At 46.7% G+C, this 21,835-nt stretch overlaps 1 protein-coding gene across 2 annotated transcripts in view; it reads left to right on the forward strand.

Moving 5' to 3' along the window:
• The first annotated feature begins 6,849 nt into the window (after positions 1-6,849).
• TEKT3 (tektin 3) overlaps positions 6,850-21,835 on the forward strand; it is a 68,621-nt gene continuing 53,635 nt past the window's right edge. Inside the window, exons 1-2 of one of the 2 annotated variants that reach the window (XM_053302711.1) lie at positions 6,850-6,963; positions 8,194-8,244. The gene's annotated coding sequence lies outside the window, so the exon portion shown is untranslated. Of the gene's footprint in view, positions 6,964-8,193; positions 8,245-8,617; positions 8,739-21,835 lie in introns of those variants that run through there. The other variant, XM_053302712.1, reaches the window with a different exon arrangement.

Here is a 21,835-nt window from a genome sequence, read left to right on the forward strand (position 1 = left end):
GCAGGACTGTTTCTTCAGGTTGTGGTGGAGGTTTTTGCTTGGGTTGCCCTCGTTCTTTTGATATTGGGATCCTGGCAGCATGGGGCACCTGGGATATGATCTGCTGTCTTCCCAACATCCACCCAAGGCTCAAACAGTAAATTTGTGTAAATAAGCCAAATATTACAGAGATATCCTAAGTCTGCAGTGACCCTCCTTCCAGGGGAACTTCTCACTATTCAGGGAAGTGGGGCAACTGAAGCAGTGTAACACTAGTGTCAGAAGAGGGGTAGTGTTTTCTTGGAAAGAAAAACTATGAATTTTTATGGTTAAGCCAAGATGGATGAAGACACAGCAGAAGCAGGTGAAATCATTTGGTCAATGCAGCAAATCATGTGGGGAGCAACTGAATTTGTAGAAACACTCAGGGCAAAAAGCAAGCATCCCAACAGGAGATAAACAGGCATCTAACAGAAAATATTTGAGAAAGATAAATCCCTCATATGCTTGGTGATTTCTCACGAGACAAACTCCCACGAGTCAGCTGACACTGATAACTCTTCTGATCTGGACCTATATAGGTACGTCTGCCAACCCCACTCTTGCAGGCATCAGCCCCCACTACTGAGTTGCAGGTATGTTGGATGTTCTTAGGGAATGCTACAGTGCCTGCCTGGTTCTAGTGCCTGGTTGCTGATGATTGCCAAAGCTTAGCCTGCACGCACACACACACACACACACACACACACACAAGCACAGTAGCTCAGGCATTCTGATCCACTGCAGCACAGGGCTCTCAATGATCTTACACTTCCAGCCCATCATGGTTTATGCTGCAGATCTGCCTCTGATTAGTTCCTTTGAGTGTCCAAAATACAGCCACAAACCAAGAAATGAGAGAGGATATGAAATGAGGGATGAAGGAGCAAAGGAGGAAAGCTGCAGCAGGATCAGGAAGCACAAAGAGTACCTTTAGTGGAAGATCAACACTTTCTTCATTTCATGGACCTTGGGGATAAAGGCATCTGAAATGCGGGGTGGGGGGTGGGGCAGTTCTCCCTAAGTGTTTTTTATTACTTTCATCTGTCTCCATAAAAATCAATTGTATGTTTCTTCCATCAATATGTATGGAGAAAGATGAATGGTCTGTAACTGAAGAATCATTAATGTGCAGGTAGGGATGTATGAGCCAGCTCGAGTTCAAACCAGCTCGGTTTGATGGCTTGCCCTTGAGCCAGACTGGGCCCAGTTTGGCCTGAGGTTGAACTGAATCCCCCGGGCTGGATTAGGGCAGTTCAGGGGTATTCGTGGGTATAATTTTTTTTAAAAAGTCATACTCAATGCTACCAGCACATAGCCGGGTATGGGTTCGGCGGCCCCAAAGGGGTGCTGCTGCAGCCGTGATATGTGTGTGTCTCCAGCAGCTTCCCCTCCCCCCGCTGGCCTCCCCAGTCTCTGAAGGGCCATTTTGGCCCATTTTGAGGCTGTTTCAGCCCTTTCAGAGTGCACAACACCCACATAAATGGCCAGTGTGCACGTGCAGCAACCATGCAAATTGTCAGCATGCATGCATATCGGCCTCAAAAATGGCCACCGTGCACTCTCAAAGTGCCAAAACAGCCTAGAAACAGGCTGAACCAGCCCTTCGGAGACTGGGGGAGGCCAGTGGGGGTGGGGAAGCCACCAGAGACCCACACACACGGCTGCAGCAGAACCCCCCAGGGTCGTCAAACCTGGCGGCAGTGGTAAGTACAGCTTTAAAAAAATTATGCCTGCTAACACCCCCAAAGAGGCCCCGAACCAGTTCTAATTTGAACCGAGCTTGGCCCTCATTTGGGGGTGCAAGAACCAAACATGCCCAGCAGGGGCGTAACGAGGCTGGAGTGGGCCCAGAGACAAAATTTTAAAATGGGCCCCTCGCTGATACACACACACATACACACACTTCACATGTGACTTGCCTCTGGGGGGCCCCTCGAGGCGTGGGGGCCCCCAGGCAGCCACCTCCTCTTGCCTAATGGTAGTTACGCCCCTGATGCCCAGTCTGGTTCAAATCTGATTCAGATTCGAACCAAACTGGGCAAATCGGTTCTGTGCATATCCCTATTTGCAGGTCTCCCGTGTTTGATTAGGAACTCACCTCTGCCTCCCCAGAGCAGTTTTTCCAATTCTTAAAACATTGAGCGTGCTTTTAAAATAGATGGGAATAAATCTATATTTAATTGCATACATGTATATGTAGCATTGTTTAAAGGTGGGCAGCTCCCCTGAAGCTGGTGAAGTTCATTTGTAAAACACATTGCAAAGGTAGGAGGAAACCTGGACCACCCTGGGCCAGGAAACACGATGGCCGAGTTCAGATGAAATAGGTAACTGGATGTCCCTTCACCTCCAGTTTCTGAAGCCACATGTCCAAACTTGGCAAACCAGAGGTAAGGGTGAAAAGGGACCTGAAGATCCCCTCGCCAAACTCCACTCTTTACCTTCAGTCAGAGTGGAGTGTCGCCATGCCTAACTCTGGTTTTGCGGTGCCAGCGTTATATTTGAACACTGGCATGGCAGTTTGGGCCCGAGTTTGGCCCAGAAGCTCCTCTGTCACTCTGGCCCAATTGGCTGTGCGGGCTGTCTTTCTGTCAAGAAGGAAGCCAACACAGCCAGCAACTCTGCCTCTCTGCAGTCTCACTGACTGTAGAGAGACCCTTCTCCTCAGTGTCTGAACACAGATGGGACAGTGGGGGGAGGGGTGCAGAACCGCTGGCCCATTGGATGCATGGTTCAGTGCTATATCCGAACCCAGGCAATGAGTCCTATTTCTAAGCTACGTTTATACACACCTTAGAGTATTCAGATTTCACAAAAGTAATTGAGTTCCAGTGGGTCTGGACTATACCTGTTTTACCAAGACCACTTTTCTTTGATTCTGGGCTGCATACCTAGCTTGATGCTGTCCTGGATATCCTTCCTAAAGAGGGCATTAGGAAGGATACCCTTCCTGAGAATTGCAGAATTTACAAAACTCCCCAGATCAGGAATGCATTTGAAATCTGTACCAAGCATAATCAACTGTATAATCTATCCTCTCCACGATAGATGCCTCTGTGAACATTCGTATACGGTTCACTAACACAAACAACACTGCTGTACATCACATGCTTTACATCACATTCCTCTAGCTCCATCCAATACCTGTAAGGAGTTCTTATCTTATCCTCTCTTGTTGCAAATTCTCTGCATTTTCTGAGCTTCTCCAGTTCACATGGGTGGGTGGGGGACACACACACTGAGATCCATGTAGAATAGGAAGACCGGGGGAGAGGAGAAAGCAACAACCTTAAACATGAAACAGAAAGAGAAGCATTTGGCTTTTCATTCTCATGTGCCCATCTCTTTTATTTCTCTGGACACAGCTTGTGCTAATGAAGAGAGAAACTGTCTCCAGGGAAACACCTGTCAACAGTCATCTGGGTGGCCAGGAGCTGGACACACATTTTGAATGTTTAATGAGCCCAGTGTAATCCTAACCAGGTGCCTGGTTCCTCAAGCAAAACAGAGAGCTTTTCCAGGATCTGAGCAGGAAAGATTCATCTTGGAGATAGAAGAGCCAATTTTTTCACTCACGCAGCTGGACATTGTGAGGATGATTACATTCACTCTGAATCCCTGTTACAGTAGAGGACAAGATGGGAGCTTTGGCTTGCAGAAACATGGCTCCAGGCATCATAACATCTCGGGCCAGTGCCAGCTTCAGGTTTTGTGGAGCTCTTGAGCAAAATGGGGCCCCTTCCATGAATTGTCCCAACTCCTTATCACCACTGTCACCTCTGTCCATTCAGTTGCATTCTCCCTCAGGGCCTAGTCAAGGTTCACTTAACCCCAGCCAGTGATCACTTAACCCCGGCCCCGCTGGGTCCAGTGGCCTCCCCCGAACCCCAAACCACTTCCAGCAGCGAGGCAGGGGGAAGAGGCAGCTGCGCTAAGCACGGAGGCTGGGGGGATGCAGGATGAGGAATGAGGTTGTGGGAGGGGGAAGTCCTCCTGCTCCCAGCTCTTGCCTTCATCACCATGCCACCACTCATGTGGGCATGTGACACGATGAAGGCATGAATGGCCACTGAGCATCTGATGGGGAAGGCAGGGGAGTGCCTGCCTTCCCTGCAGCCATTGAAAGTGGTGGCCAAAGGTTGTGTGCATGACCTTCCTGTCTGGCAGGCATCTCATCTATTTTGGTTTCAGGTTTTAGTTTAATTTTTTTTTTCATATTATTTAATATTACTTGCTTATTGCCTTGAGCACTTGTGGGAGGATAGTAAGTAGGGATGTGCACAGAACCGGTTTTGCCGGTTCGGTCTGAATCCAGACTAGATTCGAACTGACCCGGCCCGATCCGGCTTCTGGCTCGGATGAACTGAGTCTGGTGCACTTGTGATGTTTTTGGTTAATCCATTCCTTGATCCAGGCCAGCTTTTGAATGGGGCTTTAGTCATTTGTATTCCAGTCCTGGAGCAGAGGCAGGGCTAACAAACAGCCAGCAGCAGGAGCACTGAAAAGCAGTCTGCACTTGCCTCTCTGTACATAATATCTATTTCATTAAACTATTAATATTCCACTCCACTGCCTTGTCCTTGTTTACCACAACTCTTTCCCTTGGATTCTACGAGGTCTGGCCATTGAATTGGGTTGAACCGGTTCACGGGAAGGTTCCGGGGTAAACTTGCAAATGGGAATCTGGTGAGGATTCCCTTTTACAAGTAAAAGAAAATTCCCTAACATAATGTGGGTGGGGCGAGCAAAAGGCCCTTGCACCTTTTATTTCAAGCCTGCAGCAGTGCAGCTGCAGCAGAGAGTCTCCAGAGGGGGCGGGAGCTTCTCCAAGCCCTCCACCAGCCTCCCAAATGACTGCCTGGGCTGGCTGTGGCCTGGTTTGGGCCTCTGCACATGAGTGGAGGTCTATTTTTTGTGACCTCTGTGCAGGCACAGAGGTCATGAAAATGGCTTCCACACATGTGCAGTGCCTGAACCAGGCCACAGCTGGCCCAGGCTGTCATTTGGGAGACCAGTGAGAGGTTTGGAGGAGCCCTCGCCACTCACCACCACCTCTGGAGACTGTCCACTGCCGCTGCAGACTTGAAATAAAAGGTACAAGTGCTGTTTCACTTGCCCCCTGCCACCTTATGTTAGGGAATCTCCTTGTGCTCGTAAAGGGAGATCCTCACCAGATTCCCCTTTACAAGTACACTCAAACACCAGTCCGCAGATCACTTCTTATAACCTGGGGCTGGTCTGGTTTGAACTCGGACCACCTGAACTGGGACAGTTCAATGTTGAGCCCGGCTCAAATCAAGCCGGCTTGCACATCCCGAATGGTAGGCCACAAATCCAGCAAGTGTGTTGGAGCTCTACACTCTTAGTTTTCATGCCCATGTCGGTGTGATATCTGTGGTAGCTTATGGTTTTCAAGGGCTCTGGGCCAGGGCCTGAGACCTTGAAGGATACCTATCAAATTAATCCAGCCCTAATTCACTGGCACAAACTAAGGCCCTTCTTGATTGGACCTGCTAAAGTGGGCCTTTTCATTACGTAGTACAGCTGAGAGCTGTCAGTAGTTCCTCAGTCAGCAGTGATGGGTTGAGGCTCTGGGTGTCCGCAGATGATCGGTGGATGCATGATGCCGCTTGATCCTATGCTTTGCAAAATAGTCATGCATTTCCAGTCGATATATAACAGATCTGCACAAAACAGTTGCAGTGGGGCAGCTTTAAAAAATACTGAAATATCATTCATACATTACAAACATTCTCATAGCTTCGAGAATGAAGCTGACTTATTATAGTTTAACTAGTATTTTTAAGCCCGTTATACTAACGGGCACTAGCCTTCTCTTCCTTGGTTTTTTTGTTTTTTGTTTTTGTGTTTCTTTTTCTGGTTTTTGCTCATTGTCTCTTGATCTGTCTTTTCTGCATTCCCCCCCCCCCTCTTTCCGCTCTCTTGTCCTTGTTTATTTTCCTTTTTGCCCCTGTTTGCTTTCCTCTCCCTTGGCTCTTTCTCTCCCTTGGCCCCCCCTTTTTTTAAAGATTCTTTTCTGGCTTCTGGTTTCTGTAGTAATTTACTGTAGGGCAGTCTTCCCTTCAGAGTTTTATTTTTATTATTGGTTTGGTGTACTCAGCACAGCAGCATCAATTTTTTTCTGCTTGGTGATGGGCTTTTTTTGTTTATTATTATTTAGATTATTTAGACAGTTGGGGGGGGTTGGCTGGCAGAGTCAGTTGGGATGTAGGGGAGGTCCGTCTATGCTCTCTTTTGGCTCACCTGAGCATGTTAAGACTGCCTTTTTCTCTGCCCTGCCTGCTCTATGCTGTTCTGTAGAGTAGGGCTATTAGAGTATCTGTCTTTCCTTTTTTTATTGGTTATCTTGCTCAGCTGCTTTAGTGCTAATGGCACTGCAGGAGTCCACTGCTGACGACCGTTAGGCTGGCAGTCTATGGGTGCGAGCGCAAATAACGGTTCCCCCCCCCTCCGCCTTTGGCTGTGGGTGGGGGACTCTCTTGGTTTTTTTGGGGGGGGGAATGTGGGGCACGCCACTGGTCGCTGCTCTAGTCTGTGTTATTTTTTTGTGTAGTTTTGTCTTCTGGGTGTGTGTGGTGCTTCGTGTTACTTTTTGTGTTTTGGGATTTAGTGTAGTGCTTAGTGTAATTTTTTTGGTGTGTGTCTCGTCGGCGTCTCTAATCTCCCCATAGCTGGGAAGTGTGCTGAATCTGCTGACGGAGGAAAAGCAAGTGGATGTGTGGAGCACTCAAAAAGAGCTCCTCCCTGAGCTATGCTGCTGCCCATACTGTTTCAATGAACGTTAAGTATGCATTAGGCGTCCGTTTCGTTCATAGCGGCAGTTTGGGCAGTGGTTTAGCACAGGGAGGAGCTCTTTTTGTGTGCTCCTCTCTTCTTTAATGGTTTTTTTTCTTGTGACTACCATGGGCTGGTGTGAGTAAGGTGGGTTTGGGCAGTTGGTTGGGCAGGAGTCCGACACGCGGGGGCGACGTGCAAATGTTTAATGGTGGGGGGTGGGGAAGGTGATTCTGGACAGCTGGGAGGGCGGGTGGGTGTTTTTGGCTTCGCTGCCAACTCGGCCAGCGTTCCTGTCTTCCGTTTAGTGTTTTGGTCCTCCTGTTTTCAAAGCATTCCCCGCTCCTTTTTTCCCTCTTTTTACTTTTGTTGTTGTTTTTTCCGCCGCCATTGGCCCCGGTTTTTTTTGGTTCTGCTGGGGCCGAGTTTCTCCCCTTCGTTGCTGCTCATGGCAGAGGCGGCGGCTGTGCCGCCGCCTCGCTCAGTTTCCCCCTCCTCCGCTTCTCCGGGTTCTCATGGCTGCCGGGTGCTGGGTGTTCTTGTCTCCCTCTGGCTCCGCGCATGCCCAGAACGTCCGAGCGAGGCACGGACACACGCTTGGTGTCCGTCCACGGACGGACACCAAGCCTTTTATTAGATAGGATTCTCGAAGCTATAACACACAGTGAGCCGAGTCTCACGATCAGTGAGACCCGGTTCGAGAAGCTTAGTGGGGAGAGCGGGCTAAGCCTGCTCTCCCCACAGACGATCAGGGCAGGAGCCCTGGGTGGCCAGATCGGCCGGCCACACAATTGCCGGCTCTGTGACGGAGCCGGCAGGGGCTGGGGAGTTCGGGGCTGTGCAGCCCCCGGAAGCTCCAGTATGTCCTGCGCAAGCGTTCAGGGCATACTGGGGAGACCCCTGAGCTGGGAGGCGCCACAGCTACTCACGATTTAAAAAACCGGGTTAGCAGAGCACTTGCTTCGCAAACCTGGTTTTATGGGCGGGCTGAACCACCAGGCTCGCAGCCGAGCCCAGTGGTTCTCACGATTGTAGAAAACCGGGCTAACGGAGGCTAACCTGATTTTCTACAATCATGTGAATAGCCTCAATTTTTGTGAATGACCCCAAAGGTTTACATGAATCTTGACAAAAACTCCTATGTCCCAAGCTTCCCACTGCTCTGTACATAAGAAGGAGCTAATAATGCAGGCATCTCCAAAATCCACCAAGCTGTAAAGTTTAAAAGCATTTGGTGGTTTGAAAAAGAACATGAGTTGATCCTTAGCTCTTGTGGAAGCTTTTGTATGCTGCTGACAGGGAAGATAATAAGATTATCAAAGCCAGAAGCATTGAGTATTTGTTGTCATCTCTTTTTGCTGTTTACCTCCACTCCAGCTCCAGCTCCAGTGATAAGGAAAGAACAAATCCCAAATAAATCAGTTCACAGTAAGTATTATTCTACCATGTTTGGTGAAACACATAATCAAGGGGAAGCGTCGGTTTCATTTGCCCTGTGTGTACTGATGAGGCTTTCTTTCCAAAATGCCTCCTGCAGGAGCGTAACAATGATAGGGCAAGGGGAGACAGTTGTCTGGGGGCCCCACTGCCTGGAGGGGCACCCCAGGGGCACCTCACGTGACTCCCCATTGCCCCCTGCCCAGCCCCATAGCCTCTCAGCCACTTGCCCTCTTCGCCGTCTCTCCTGCTTGTTCTGCTGGCCCGCAATCGAAGCAGCAGGCAAGCGGCAAAGAGCTCCTTTTCTCCCGCCTCTCAGCTGATCGGCGGGTGGGTGGGGCTTCCACAGAGGCCTCCGTGTAGGCCGCAGTGAAGCCTGAACTCGAGTAGGGCCCAAGCCAGCCAGGAAGGAGGAGGCAGCCAGAGTGTTCTCTGCAGCAGAAGACCCCCTGCTGCCCTGCTTAACCCAGACCAGCATTTGCCAGGTAGAGTGTGAACTCCTTTTTGTGGTTACCGTTCCCGCCCGCCCCCCCCCCATATATAGGGATCTGCTTGCCATAGGGCTTGGATATGGGGGGGGGAGGGACCGAGAAGTCTCTGAATATTTATTTTGAAACAGCTTGGGAAATTTGCTGACTTAAAAAAAACTATCTAAAAAGTCCTATAAGTGGCTTGTTTCATGGCAGAAAATTGCAAAAACTTCTGGAACAGTATTTTATTAATTTTATTTATTCATTCATTCATTTATAAATGCACTTATGTTCAAGTTGTTTTGCAACCCAGAAGGTCTGAGTGAGAACTGTGAAGCATGTGTGGTGCTTTTATTTTATTTTTCTTGTGTGTGAACTGCTCTCCAATAACTTGCAGGGACTTCAGGGTAAATCTGGCCAACATGTGAATGCAGCACCTCCATTCCAGAGGAGATGTGTGTTCAAGGGCTTTAAAAGCCTCCTGTGAAAAACCTCCTGCAATCAAACTTGACTGAATTTGTTCAGAATTCTGAGAAAACAAACATAGGCTCACCCTGCATGGTTGAAAGTCTCCTTTGCTAATCTGCAGCGAGGGGCCCATTTTAATAATTCATCTTTCTAGTGTGTTCTAGGCATTAAAAGTAATACAAATGTATAGTACTCAATGTATATCACTATATATTGTGATGTGTGTGTGTGTATTCAGTGAAATGTATTTGCAGGCAGCATACTTATTTTGGAATATCAGACTTAAATCCTTGGGGGCCTGGGGTTTGCAGAGGCCCTAGACTTTGGGGGGGGGGGCCCATTTTAAAATCTTGTCTCTGGGCCCACTCCAACCTTGCTACGCCCCTGGCCTCCTGTACAATTAGTGATCATGACATGCTCCAGGAAAGTCTAGAAAATGTCTTGGTTATTAAAAATACAAAGGTCTGGAATTCCACCTAAGTAATGAAAGGTTTGCTCCATTATTTTCAGAGTTAGCTTCCAGAACAGGCAAGGGAGCACTCTCTCTCCCTCTCTCTCTCACACACACCATAGCACACATGCTTCATTAAAAAAACCACACACACACAACTCCAGAGAACAGGCTGCATTGCCCACTATGTTGTTTATGGAGACCTACCAGACGGTATAATAAGGCATACACTGTATTCAAAGGGTACTGATAGAATTAGTATACATAAGGAGGAAGCTGCATATTTTCTTGATCAATTACTTTTCTCCATAGTAGCCTTCTCCAAATAACAGAAGGCCTTGTAGCACACTTGTGGCATTATTTAGAAAGGTGTGTGTGTCGGGGCAGGGCTGTTAAACTAAAAATGGCAGCATGGAAAAAGGTCTAATGAAATTGCCATACCCTTTGACAGACTGGTAATCTAACAAGCTGATTTTATTATATCCTTGTAATAATTAACAAAGCATGGTCATCTAGTAGCATCTAAACATCCTGTAGAAAGGAAGAATGATCAGTAACAAAGGTTTTATATATTATTAACTTGGTGTGCCATTTCCTACATACCACATAAGGTCCTTGGAACATTTCACCAGAATTGCACCTCACCGGCACAAATGCAAGTGGTGTGTGTGTGGAAATCTGCATGGAGCAAGGAGGAGCCAGATGCTTCATGCTCCCCACCTCTTGTGTTGCTTTGTGAGACATGATAATTTGGGGGGTATTTATGGGCTGCACCTCAGACAGCATCTCGCTCCTAAAAGCCAGCATTTGCATCATGTTCTGGTGCACCAAACCTCTCTCCAGTGGTGCTCCAGTGACTGCTGCTGAGGCTTTGGACCCTGAAACCAGGACCGACTATGGACAACCCACCTTGGAAGTTGCCCTTATCATCGACGAGAGCCTGGTTCACATTGCTCAGCAACTGCCTTCCCCCGTAGCAGTATTGTCAGTCAGAGAGGGTTAGGATGCTTTGCTCTGCGCTTGCACCCCACTTTGCTTATGAGGGGGTGCATGTGGGTGGGGGTGCAGGTCCAGCGGAAGTGACATGGACTAAGGGATGGCTGGCTAGAGTAGTTAGAGGGCAAGGGGTTTGTATGCCATCTAGCCTCTTTGAATTCAGCTTGCAGCGCCTGAGCAGTCTGGATGTTGCCTCCCAGGGGCTTGCTACTTTACCACACCCTGTATAGGGCTGGGCTGCCAATCACTGAGTGGTGGAGTCATGTCAAAGGGAGAGTTGTTGGGTGACCCTTATGATCCTAGGGCACTGCTGGCATGCCACTTTGGGACATGGTCACACTCCGACTGACAGGTAGCTCCCAGGTGGGGTTTCCTTTTTACTCCTCTGCCTACCTCACCTTTCACCAGGTGTCCAGTGCAAAGCCCAACCTCGCAAGGGCCATCATTCAGTGGCCATTGTAGTGAGGTTCTGTCTCAGGGCAGTAGCCTTGGCTTGGAGGGTGGTGGAAATAAATCTTTAGTGTGCCACTTGATGATTCCTGTTGGCAAGGCTGCAAGGAAGAAGGCTCTCTGCCCATTCTTAGGTCATCTTCTTTTGGTTGCCACAGATGGCTGCATGAACCCCTCCCTATTATCATCGGTCCCATCTCTTTGGTGGTTGGACACCCATTGCTGTTGGGCTCTGGTGCCCTTTGAGGGCTGTCACCCATGACCTTGGACCATGGTCTACTTTCGGAGGGGACACATGCAGAAGGGGATGGGTGGAATCAACCGGATGTTCGGCGTGAGGCCAGGCCTCATCAGGGCCATTGGGGAGTGGTCACTGTAGCAGGCTTCTTTTCTCAGAGCAATGGCCTTGGTTTGGAGAGTGGTGGGCCAAAGTATTTATTTAGAGTGCACCACTTGTTGATAATTGTTAAATTATCTGTGGGCTCTGCAAAGTTTGTCCAGGTTGTTGCCTGTGCCCCTTATCCTTTACTTCTGTGACTGGTCTCCTCATTGTCTCCATGCAAGTGATCTTTCCTTGGAATAGCCGGCTTTGCAGGTAGGGTTGCCAACTCTGATTGAAGCTATTCCTGGAAATGTTCCCTCCCCCACCATATTTTCCCAATGTTTTTCCCAATATCAAGCCATTAAAACTTCCAGGATTGCTTTCAATAGTCTCCTGGAGATTGGCACCAGTTTCTGAGAACTCCAGGCCAATCCTAGGAAGCTGGCCACACTGTTGACCACACAGATGTGGTGCAGAGCTCCATGAGCTCAGGAAAAACCATGGGTGGGTTAGATATGGTCTGCAAGTCTTCATAAGGCACAGTGCATAGTTTATGAAGCAATATCAAGCATTAAATCAAATAAGCTATTGTTGCACACTCCCCCAGTTCCTTGGGTGATGAGATGTGTTCAGCAGCAATCAGCACTAGCTGGGTTTGGTGTTGCTCTGGAGCACTGGAGACTGAAAGCATTATCTATCTATCTATCTATCTATCTATCTATCTATCTATCTATCTATCTATCAATCATATTTTTATACCACCTGATATGTACATCTCCAGGCAGTGTACAAAATTTAAAATATTTAAAAGTCACAAATTAAAATACATGACAATAAAAACAATAGAATACAATAATTAGTAAAACAAGTTTTAAAAATTATTAAAATTCTAATTAAAAGCCTGAGAAAACAGGAGAGTCTTGAGGGTCTTCCTGAAAACAAATGAAATAGGAGATGCTCTTATTTCAGCAGGGAGCATATTCCAAAGCCCGGGGGCAGCCACAGAGAAAACCCAGTTCTAGGTTGCCACCGAAAGAAATGGTGGCAACCGTAACCAGACCTCTCCAGAAGATCATAGTAGGCAGCAGGGTTTATGACAAAGAAGGCACTCTCTTAAATACCCTGGGCCCAAGCCATTGAGGGCTTCATTGTACCTGATCTTTCAGGGGAGTGTAACCCCATCCAGAACAGGCAGATCTAAACCATCTCTTGGGTTCCATTCCACACACACCCCCCCCCCCAGTCAGTACCTCTGTTCTATTGGGATTCAGCTTCAGTTTGTTATTCCTTATCCAGCCCGTTACTGCCTCCAGGGGGCATTTAGGGAAGATATTTTATTTATGTATTTATTTATTTGATTTTTATACCGCCCTTCTGAGCTGGCTCAGGGCGGTTTACAATTAAAAATTAAAGATATGCCATTTCCTGATTAGGTTGGCATGGAGAAGTAGATCTGGGTGTCATCGGCATATTGATACCACCCATCACCAAAACTCCTGATGATCTCTCCCAGTGGTAGCAATATTAGTTTTTTTTACAAATATACAAGCAGAGCATAAATGTGGCAAATATGCTGGCCTTGGGCCGAAATAAACAAATACAAACATAAATGTGGCAAGCAACATGCACACTTCTGCTAAGCAGCATATCCTAGAAGTACACATCAAATCCTCAGAAAGAGGTACCCTGCACTAGGGATGTGCCCGGACCGGTCCGGACCTGGGTGGTTCAGTTCGGGTGGGGGGGTTGCTTTAAGAGTGGGGGGAGGGTTTACTTACCCCTCCCGCTGCTTTCCCGCTCTGGTGCCCGTAATTTTAGTAGTAATTGGGGCGGCAGGATACCTCCCTGCCGCCCCTTCCCCGCTTTCGCTATGAAAAGCTCCCAGGAGTCCTCTGCACGCGCGTGCACGTCACAGAGACGTGAAGCGTGCGCACGTTGTGCGTGCAGAGGACTCCTGGGAGCTTTTCATAGCGAAAGCGGGGAAGGGGCGGCAGGGAGGTATCCTGCCGCCCCAATTACTACTAAAATTACGGGTGCCAGAGCGGGAAAGTGGCGGGAGGGGTAAGTAAACCCTCCCCCCGCTCTTAAAGCAAACCCCCCACCCCAGTGTCGGGCCGCAGTTTGGCGGTTCCGTGCACACCCCTACCCTGCACCCAGTGAGGTGTCTTCAGCTCCCTACTTCCTCTCTTTCTGTTTCTGACTCTGTCTTTGGATTGGTATGGACAATACTGTCCTGGCACACTTTGAGGCTCTTCTCACGATTAGTAAGAAGAGCCTCTAGTGGGTTTGTGGGAAGAGCAGGCTTAGCCTGCTCTCCCCGCACATGAGCAGCAGTCTGCTCTGGGCGGCCGCAGCAGCCGCCCACACGACTTCCGGCTCTGTCACAGAGCTGGCCAGGGCTGGGGAGTTTGGGGGCCGTGCAGCCCCCAGAAGCTCTAGCCCTGCACGAGCGCATAGGACATGCTGGAGAGATCCCCGAGCCAGGAGGCTGCTTTTGAGCCTTCCAGTTGAGGGTCTACTTGTGAGTTGCCGTGGTGTGGAGCCATGGCAACACATGAGTTAAAAAAACATGTTTTGTGGAGTGCTCGCTCCGCAAACCTGGTTTAAGGGCAGAGGCACTCTTGCAGGTTACCTGCTTAGGAACCACCAAGCTCGCAGCTGAGCCCGGTGGTTCACACCATGGGAGAAAATCCCATCGGCTAGCCCGATTTTCTCCCATTCGTGTGAATAGCCTCATTATTAGGGAAGGGACATGCCAACTGTGCACACATTGTTATGTCAGTGGAAGACATCTCCGTGCATCCCTTTATCACGTGGTGTGTGTGTGTAGAAAGAGTTACTTGCAGTTAGAGACAAAGGGCCATATGGACAATACCATTCCAACACACACAGTTAGGAAGGGGTTGTGCTGAGAGTGCACCCATCATGACATCAGTTGTGGAATACATCCAATATGCTCTCAGTGAGTCCTTAACCATGTGGCGAGGTTGAGTTGCCCCTCTAAACGCTAAATTTCAACATGACAATGTTCACTTATTAGTACAAAACGCATCCCATCCAATATCTGAACAGTGCTGGCGTTCACCTTTGAGTTAAGCACGTTCTGCCTGTGTATTGTATAGAACAGATTTAGAAAGCTACAACTTAGTTCATTAAAATGGCACAAGCAAAAGTCAAAATGGTTGTTTAATCTTTCCTAAGATTTTTTTTTTGCGAACCAGGAGGAACCCACACTGTTTCCACATTCATAATTTACCCAAGCTTGATGGTAATAATGACATGAAACACGTTTGCTTTAACTAATAACATACTAAGAACTAGGGCTTGCATACTCAGCAAAAAAATACTTCCTGTCCATGATACTTGCAGCATGGTTTAAGCAGACCACCACCCTACTTCACGGTGCTTTCAGTATCTCAGGAGGTCTGTCTCCATGCAATGTTAGTTTATTGTATGCTAGCAGCAGCTGTGGTAGGGACTTGAGGTAACCCCGACATCAAAAAACATTCTGAGAATAATTTACGAGGAGTTCATAGTCCCTGTGGGAGTAGTAAGAGTTGCCCTGTCTCTGAGAGCTCGCCTGAGTCTTTGAAAAGCTTCTCCCTTTATCAGGAAAACATCTGCTCTGAAGAGGGGACAGCTCTGGTGCTGGCTGTTAGCCAAGCACATGTGTATAATCACTCAGGCTCCAGATAGCTGAAGCAGGCAGCAGCCGACACAACTACAAGGCTTTACAAGTTCTCTTAACTGGGTGGTGGGGGGCTATGACAGAAATTTATGCTTGCTTCAAAACTAAAATGTTGAGATTCAGAGTCTCTCAAATTGTTTCTGATTCTTATAATTTCTATTTGAAGAAGATGGACCAGAGTCTGCTGTTATTCAAACCAATGCCTGCTACTGGCATGGGCAGGCCATATCACCAAATAAGCTAGAAGATAATGGCCTAGTTGAGACATTTATCTGAGCAGTGACAAGTGTTCACATGGTGGCTGGCTGGCTGGGTGGCTGGGTATGCACCCTGCCCCTCCACTTTGCCTCTGAAATAATGTGTGCATCCCAAGGAAACCTCAAGGCATGAAAATCTGGTTTGCACAGCCCCTCCTGCTCCTTTGAAGGGAAGGAGAAATTGTACAGATTCCACAGCCACAAAACAGACACATGAGCATGTTTAATGCATAGGGGAAGTGAGCATGTGAAGACCATCACCACCTGATGAGTGTCTGAACTGGGCCTTTGTCTTCATTGGCTCTACCTCCACAGTCAGTGAAGACCAGTGCTGGTAGAGGACATGGAGAAGCGCTTTCAGTGGTCAGAGTCTGGAGGAATCTTTTTACTGCTCAGAATTCTCTTTCTCCCTATGGCATAGCTTCTTGCCTGGCCCAGTGAGGCACGGTGCTGGAGGCTTTCATTCCCTTTCTCCCCATCAATAGCAAGACCGCCCTAGCCTTGGCCTATGCTGAGTCATATTTTCTGATCCCTAAACTACATTTCCCACCTCAAAAGAAGGCCCACTATAATACAGACACTTCGCACACAGCTTCTACCATTCCTGATTACTTACAGACACTTCACACACAGCTTCACACACAGAATACAGACACTTTCACACACAGCTTCTACCATTCCTGGTTGTTGTGGTTGTTGTTATTATTATTATAATATAATTAATTATAATTCATACACCACGTGGAGCCAGCGTGGTGTAGTGGTTAGAGTGCTGGACTAGGGCCGGGGAGACCCGAGTTCAAATCCCCATTCAGCCATAATACTAGCTGGGTGACTCTGGGCCAGTCTCTTCTCTCTCAGCCTAACCTACTTCACAGGGTTGTTGTGAAAAAGAAACTCAAGAATGTAGTACACCGCTCTGGGCTCTTTGGAGGAAGAGAGGGATAGAAATGTAAAAATGATGATGATGATGATGTCACATGGAGCTGGGCAGCTGTTCCTGATACTTGAGGGACTTCCAGTCATCAGAATGCCACATCACAGCCTTTTGTTTGGAAACATACTTCACTCTGTAGCACTCTGAAGCATACTTAGAACCATGGTTAATCACTTTTGACTAGTGTTCCCTATAACAGGGATTCCCAGATGTTGTTGACTGCAGCTCCCAGCATCCCCAGCTGCAGTGGTCTCTGGCTGAGAATTATGAGAGTTGTAGTAAACATCTGGGAATCCCTGTTACAGGGAGCACAGCTATTGACTAAATATGCCCCCTCAGTTATACTCACATAGTTTATTATTTTGCATGGTCTTGTGTCCATCTGGGGATAAGAGAAATGGAACATCTCCCATGAACTGTGAAGGTGTCATTTTTACATCTTCACTTCCTTGTTTAAGATCCGCACCTCATGCAGGTCTCGAATACCCTAACCTTAAAGCTTCAGCACAAAATCAGGAAGGATGGAGGTGCAAAGAACTGCCACATAAGGAGAGCAGCAGAGACCCCAGTTCCAAGTGATACTGAAGACCACACAGGGGAGCGATTCAGGCTCCAGCTGTGCAACACTGGGTATTATGTTGTAATACTGGTTTAACAGGAGGACTTTATGATGGGCCTGCGATTCTTCAGGCCGTTCATCACACAGACATCATTTTGGAGGGAACTCTCTCAGAGTAACAATAACAGAACAGAACAACTAAGACAAAATACAGAAGCTTACTAAACAGTAAAACATGGAACAGCACCACCTAATGGTTGGTGGTGTTACTTATGCAATCATTACAATATCCCCATAGCAGAAAGAACGGTATCAAGTATCCCTATGATTCAGTGTGGATAGTCTCGATCCTCAGATTTTAGAAGCGAGCTTTAATCCTCTTTCAGATATTATTTGCTCTCATTTAATACAATTGCCTCATGTTTATCTCTCTGTGTGTGTTCATTAGACCATTTATTCTATGCAATCTTTTACTTTTCCAGAAGCGTGGATTCTCTGCCAAACATTTTTGTTCAGCTGAATGACTTCGTGGCCTCAAATGGCTTTGTGGCTCTGGAATACTTATTGCCTTTTTACAAATAACCTTCCCAAAGTGTCTGCCTTTATGTACTGGTAAGAGGGCCAGGTGACCTCCAGCAATTGAATCACTGCTTGCAAGGGCATACATTGCAAGGGCAATGCTTGAGGATGGCCTGGAGTTGCTTATGACGTAAAGCACACTCACAGACAGTGTGGACAGAAATTTAGAGTGCTTCAAACATATGGAGAACTGTCATCACTCATATCCGTTATTTCTGGAGATGCTTTAACTCGTAGTGGTTAGAGTGCTGGACTAGGACCGGGGAGACCCGAGTTCAAATCCCCATTCAGCCAGGATACTAGCTGGGTGACTCTGGGCCAGTCATGTCTCTCTCAGCCTAACCTACTTCACAGGGTTATTGTGAGGAGAAAACGCAAGTATGTAGTACACCACTCTGGGCTCCTTGGAGGAAAAGCGGGATATAAATGTAATAATAATAATGATGATGATGATGATGATGATGATGTGTGTGCCCCCCACCCCCCAACAAACACATGTATGAGAAAGAGAGAGCGAGAGCGAGAACATGCATTAACAGAAGCATTTGACCATGCAAATTTAGTGACTGGGGCTTCTCAAATGATTGGTTGTGACAGGCAGAAATAATTTTTAGTCCATTCTAAACTATCTCAGTATGAATCACCAAACCACAGCCTTACATTTCGCTTGGCCATGTTTGACAGTGATATGATTAAGATCATGTTAAATGGTTTGGAAACAGAACATCAAGATGGTCAACCCTCCCTCTGAAAACCATTTTTAAAAAAGTAAATGTTAACTGAAGTCTAGTGAAGAGATCTGGAGATCTGGATAGTATACCCATTCATGAGATTTAGGACCACTTTTCGGAAGGAAAACTACCAGTGTTATTGCTACTGGAAGTTAATTTCATGCCAATAGCGTGCTCAGTTTGTTACAAAACATACTACTGGCATATTCTCTTTCAAAATGATTTGTAATGTGCTCTGATGTAGCACAGAGAAGTGGTGGAGTAGAGGACGGCTGAGTGGGAAGGGAAAGTGCAGAAAAGGTGAGGTTTATGTCAGCCTAGCAAAACTGTTAAGCCTGCTATCCTCTTGAGCGCAATTGCCTCTGTCTCCCATAAACAACAGGCTAAATTATCCCAGGATGAGCATCCTCATCTGAGGATAGCTTTCTAATCTGTATCATCCTGCTAAGTGGTGAAGATTTTACCACACACATCTCATTCTATTACATATCTCCGGTGTTGAGATATGTAAATGAATGTGTGATAAAACTGATAGCTGTCTGGGCTCTGATTGCAAACTTCTTGGGGGCAGAAGTCTGTCTGCCTTTTCTGCTTCTGTCATTTTCATCTGGTTCAGTGCCATGAACAATGTTCATGGCAGAACTTTCTCCTTCTCCTTTTTCTGTCCATAATAGGAGAATTGAGAACAGGCTTCACAGAATTTCCATGACTGTAATTTTATTGCATCTCACAGTGTAGAAATCTAAAAGAAGGGTTGGAAGTGATTGTTGCTACTTATAACACCCAAAATGGCTTGGGCCTGCTTATCTGAGGGAATTCCTGTTTCCACATGAGCTTCCTGGTCTTTGAAATATTTGAAAGGAAGCCCTCTAAAACTAAACTCTGAGCAAGTGCAGAGTAAATTATTTTTCTGCGTTTACCTCCAATGATGGAATGCCTTACCAAGAGAAATCTATTTTATGTCACTACTCAGTGGGCTGAAGAGGGCTGTGAAGACATATTTTTTTTGCCAGGCATATGGTAAGACATGAATCTTGGTGCTGCCTGATGCTATAGCATTTGTTTATAGAGAGCTGGCTATCACTCTTGGTTGCTGTTTACTTCCAGGCAATTATGACTGTTTGGGAATCTAGTGTTGTTTGTTTTATTTTGATGGTTTTTTATTTATTCATTGGATGTTATTACTGTTGCACCCAGACTAATGAAGACACGAGACACAACTTATGGTATTAAAGGGCCACAACTTCATTGTAATAATTTTAAAGTGGAAGGGGATAGGCTCTCCACCCCCATTCAGTGTGGTAACCCACACTGCAAGCCCCAACTAAAATACCACGGGCGACAGACCTTGGCTACAGGCAGCCCCTTTGCTCTGCGGTGGAGGCTGCCCTCCCTAGCTGACCTAAGATCAGGCATCTGTCCAAACCGTCACCCCCCACCCCCACACACACACACTGCTGAAGCTGCCAAGCCATTCAGAGAAGTGATGCTTCAACAGATGAGAGTCAAGTCAGAGCTCCCTGAGCTGTGAAAGGTCTAGGGACTGACCAGGGCCCCTCTTTGGCCAAACACGTGCCTAAGGTGCTCACCAGCCCTACATTATTGTTGTAATCCACACTGTGCCTTCCGCTGTGACCAGGAAAACCTAGACTAACTAAGGGAACAGTATGAGGCAGGCAAAAAAAGGCATGCACTATAGTCCAATCAGGTGAGAAGCCCAAAAAATTTCTGTCCGGCTCCAATAGGCAACCTGCTTAAGCCCATACTGTACACAAGGGATGGGTGGGAGGGGTTCCCTCTCAGATTGAACTGAGGGGGTTGGAGACACCAAAGGCTCATGGGCCCCCTAATATCTGCCCTCTCTAGTTCAGGAGCCAGTCAGCCCCCCGATGCCTTGTTCTACATTCAAAAGAGCTGGGACAAACAGGCCACGCCATGGAGGTGCCATGGTGAGCAGCTGGATTCTTGAGTATTTGCAGGATATAAATTTTCACACACACAGTGAAACTTAACAATAACTTTCTTGGCATCATCAGTCTCTTCCTGGAAAATCATGACAAACCACTGCAGAAGATCTTAAAGAATCAAACGTGGGTGTGTAAGTGTGTTGTACATATTTATGTATGCATGCATGTGTATATAGATAGGTAAGTAGGCAAGCAGACTGGCAGGCAAATAGATAGAAAGCTACAGAAATATATACAACAAATACATGAATAAAACAATGCAATAAAAACCTTTATGTCAAGCTCATATTTGGGGGGTTGATCTATTCCTTCTAAAGCTCCCTCCCTTCCCCATTAGCACCGCTTACACCAAGCTGCACATGTCCAGCCAAGATGAAATTTCCATGACAACATAAATATTTTTCTTAGTGGTATTTAATGAAGAATGTTGCATACATACATGTGAGACCTCCTGATCTATTTGCTGCTGTCAAAAATTAATATAGCATCTCTGTTGCCTTGGCCATTGTCATTTGATAGAGTTCAGAGGGAGAACGGTCTGACAGAAGAAAAGAACATTGTGTTAAGATGGAATTGCACAGATTAGTACAATGCCAATGTCCCATATGTTTATTTCTAAACAAATAACTGAACAGTTGTCTTAACAGTATTTTGAGAAACCAAATAATCCCCATCTCAAGCCAAGTCTAGTTTGTTACACCAGTACTGCATCATCTGCATAAAATAATATAGGATGTTGCCTAGCTAGTAATTTTGGAGGGTGTGAGTCAATTGAACTCAATAACTGGGGAAGATCTGTTAACAATGGATTGAACAGCATAAGGGTATGAGCACAATCTTGTCTAACACAGACATATGCACAGGCATATGGGCAAGGTAGCCATTCCCAATTGTTCTAGTAAATGCATAGTCATACACTGAACTGAAAACCTTCCACAAGACTGCTTTCAGTAAGCTGGTCAAGTTTATAAAGGAAAGCCTCTCATCAAATAGTGCAAACGTCTATATTTTGACCATGATAAATTCCCCAATAGACACTTCAGCATTGCATTTAAAATGAATAGTAATAAAATAATAAAATAATGATGATGATAATAATTGTATTGATGCCCTTATTCAGGTGTGGAATAATTTTTCCTGCTCCCTCCTTCCCTCTACTGCCCCAGATGTATGGATCCCCGGCCCTCAGGGACATATTTTCAGGGGGTGAGGCATTAGAGGCATCAGAAGTAAGGGGGGCATCGTGAAAAATTGTTAATGTTCTAACATCAGGGCTGTGTTAGTCTAGATGCTTAATAATAATAATAACAACAACAACAACAACAACAACATCACACACACTGAAGTGAAAAGAAAAATTGGAAGTGAATACATCAGGAGAGTTAGAAAAATCCTCAAGTCCAAACTCAATGGCGGGAACACCATACAAGCCATAAACACCTGGGCTATACCTGTTATCAGATACACTGCAGGAATAATAGACTGGACCCAGGCAGAGCTAGAGACGCTAGATCGTAAGACCAGGAAAATCATCACCATCAATCATGCTCTGCACCCCCGCAGTGATGTCGATAGGCTATACCTCCCTCACAGCTCAGGTGGAAGAGGAATGCTGCAAGTCCATCAAACAGTAGAGGAGGAGAAAAGAGGCCTTGAAGAATATAGAAAGGACAGTGAAGAAGGTGCACTTCAAATGGTCAATAACCA

This window comes from Hemicordylus capensis, chromosome 2, assembly GCF_027244095.1.
Source record: "Hemicordylus capensis ecotype Gifberg chromosome 2, rHemCap1.1.pri, whole genome shotgun sequence".
Lineage (NCBI taxonomy): Eukaryota > Metazoa > Chordata > Lepidosauria > Squamata > Cordylidae > Hemicordylus > Hemicordylus capensis.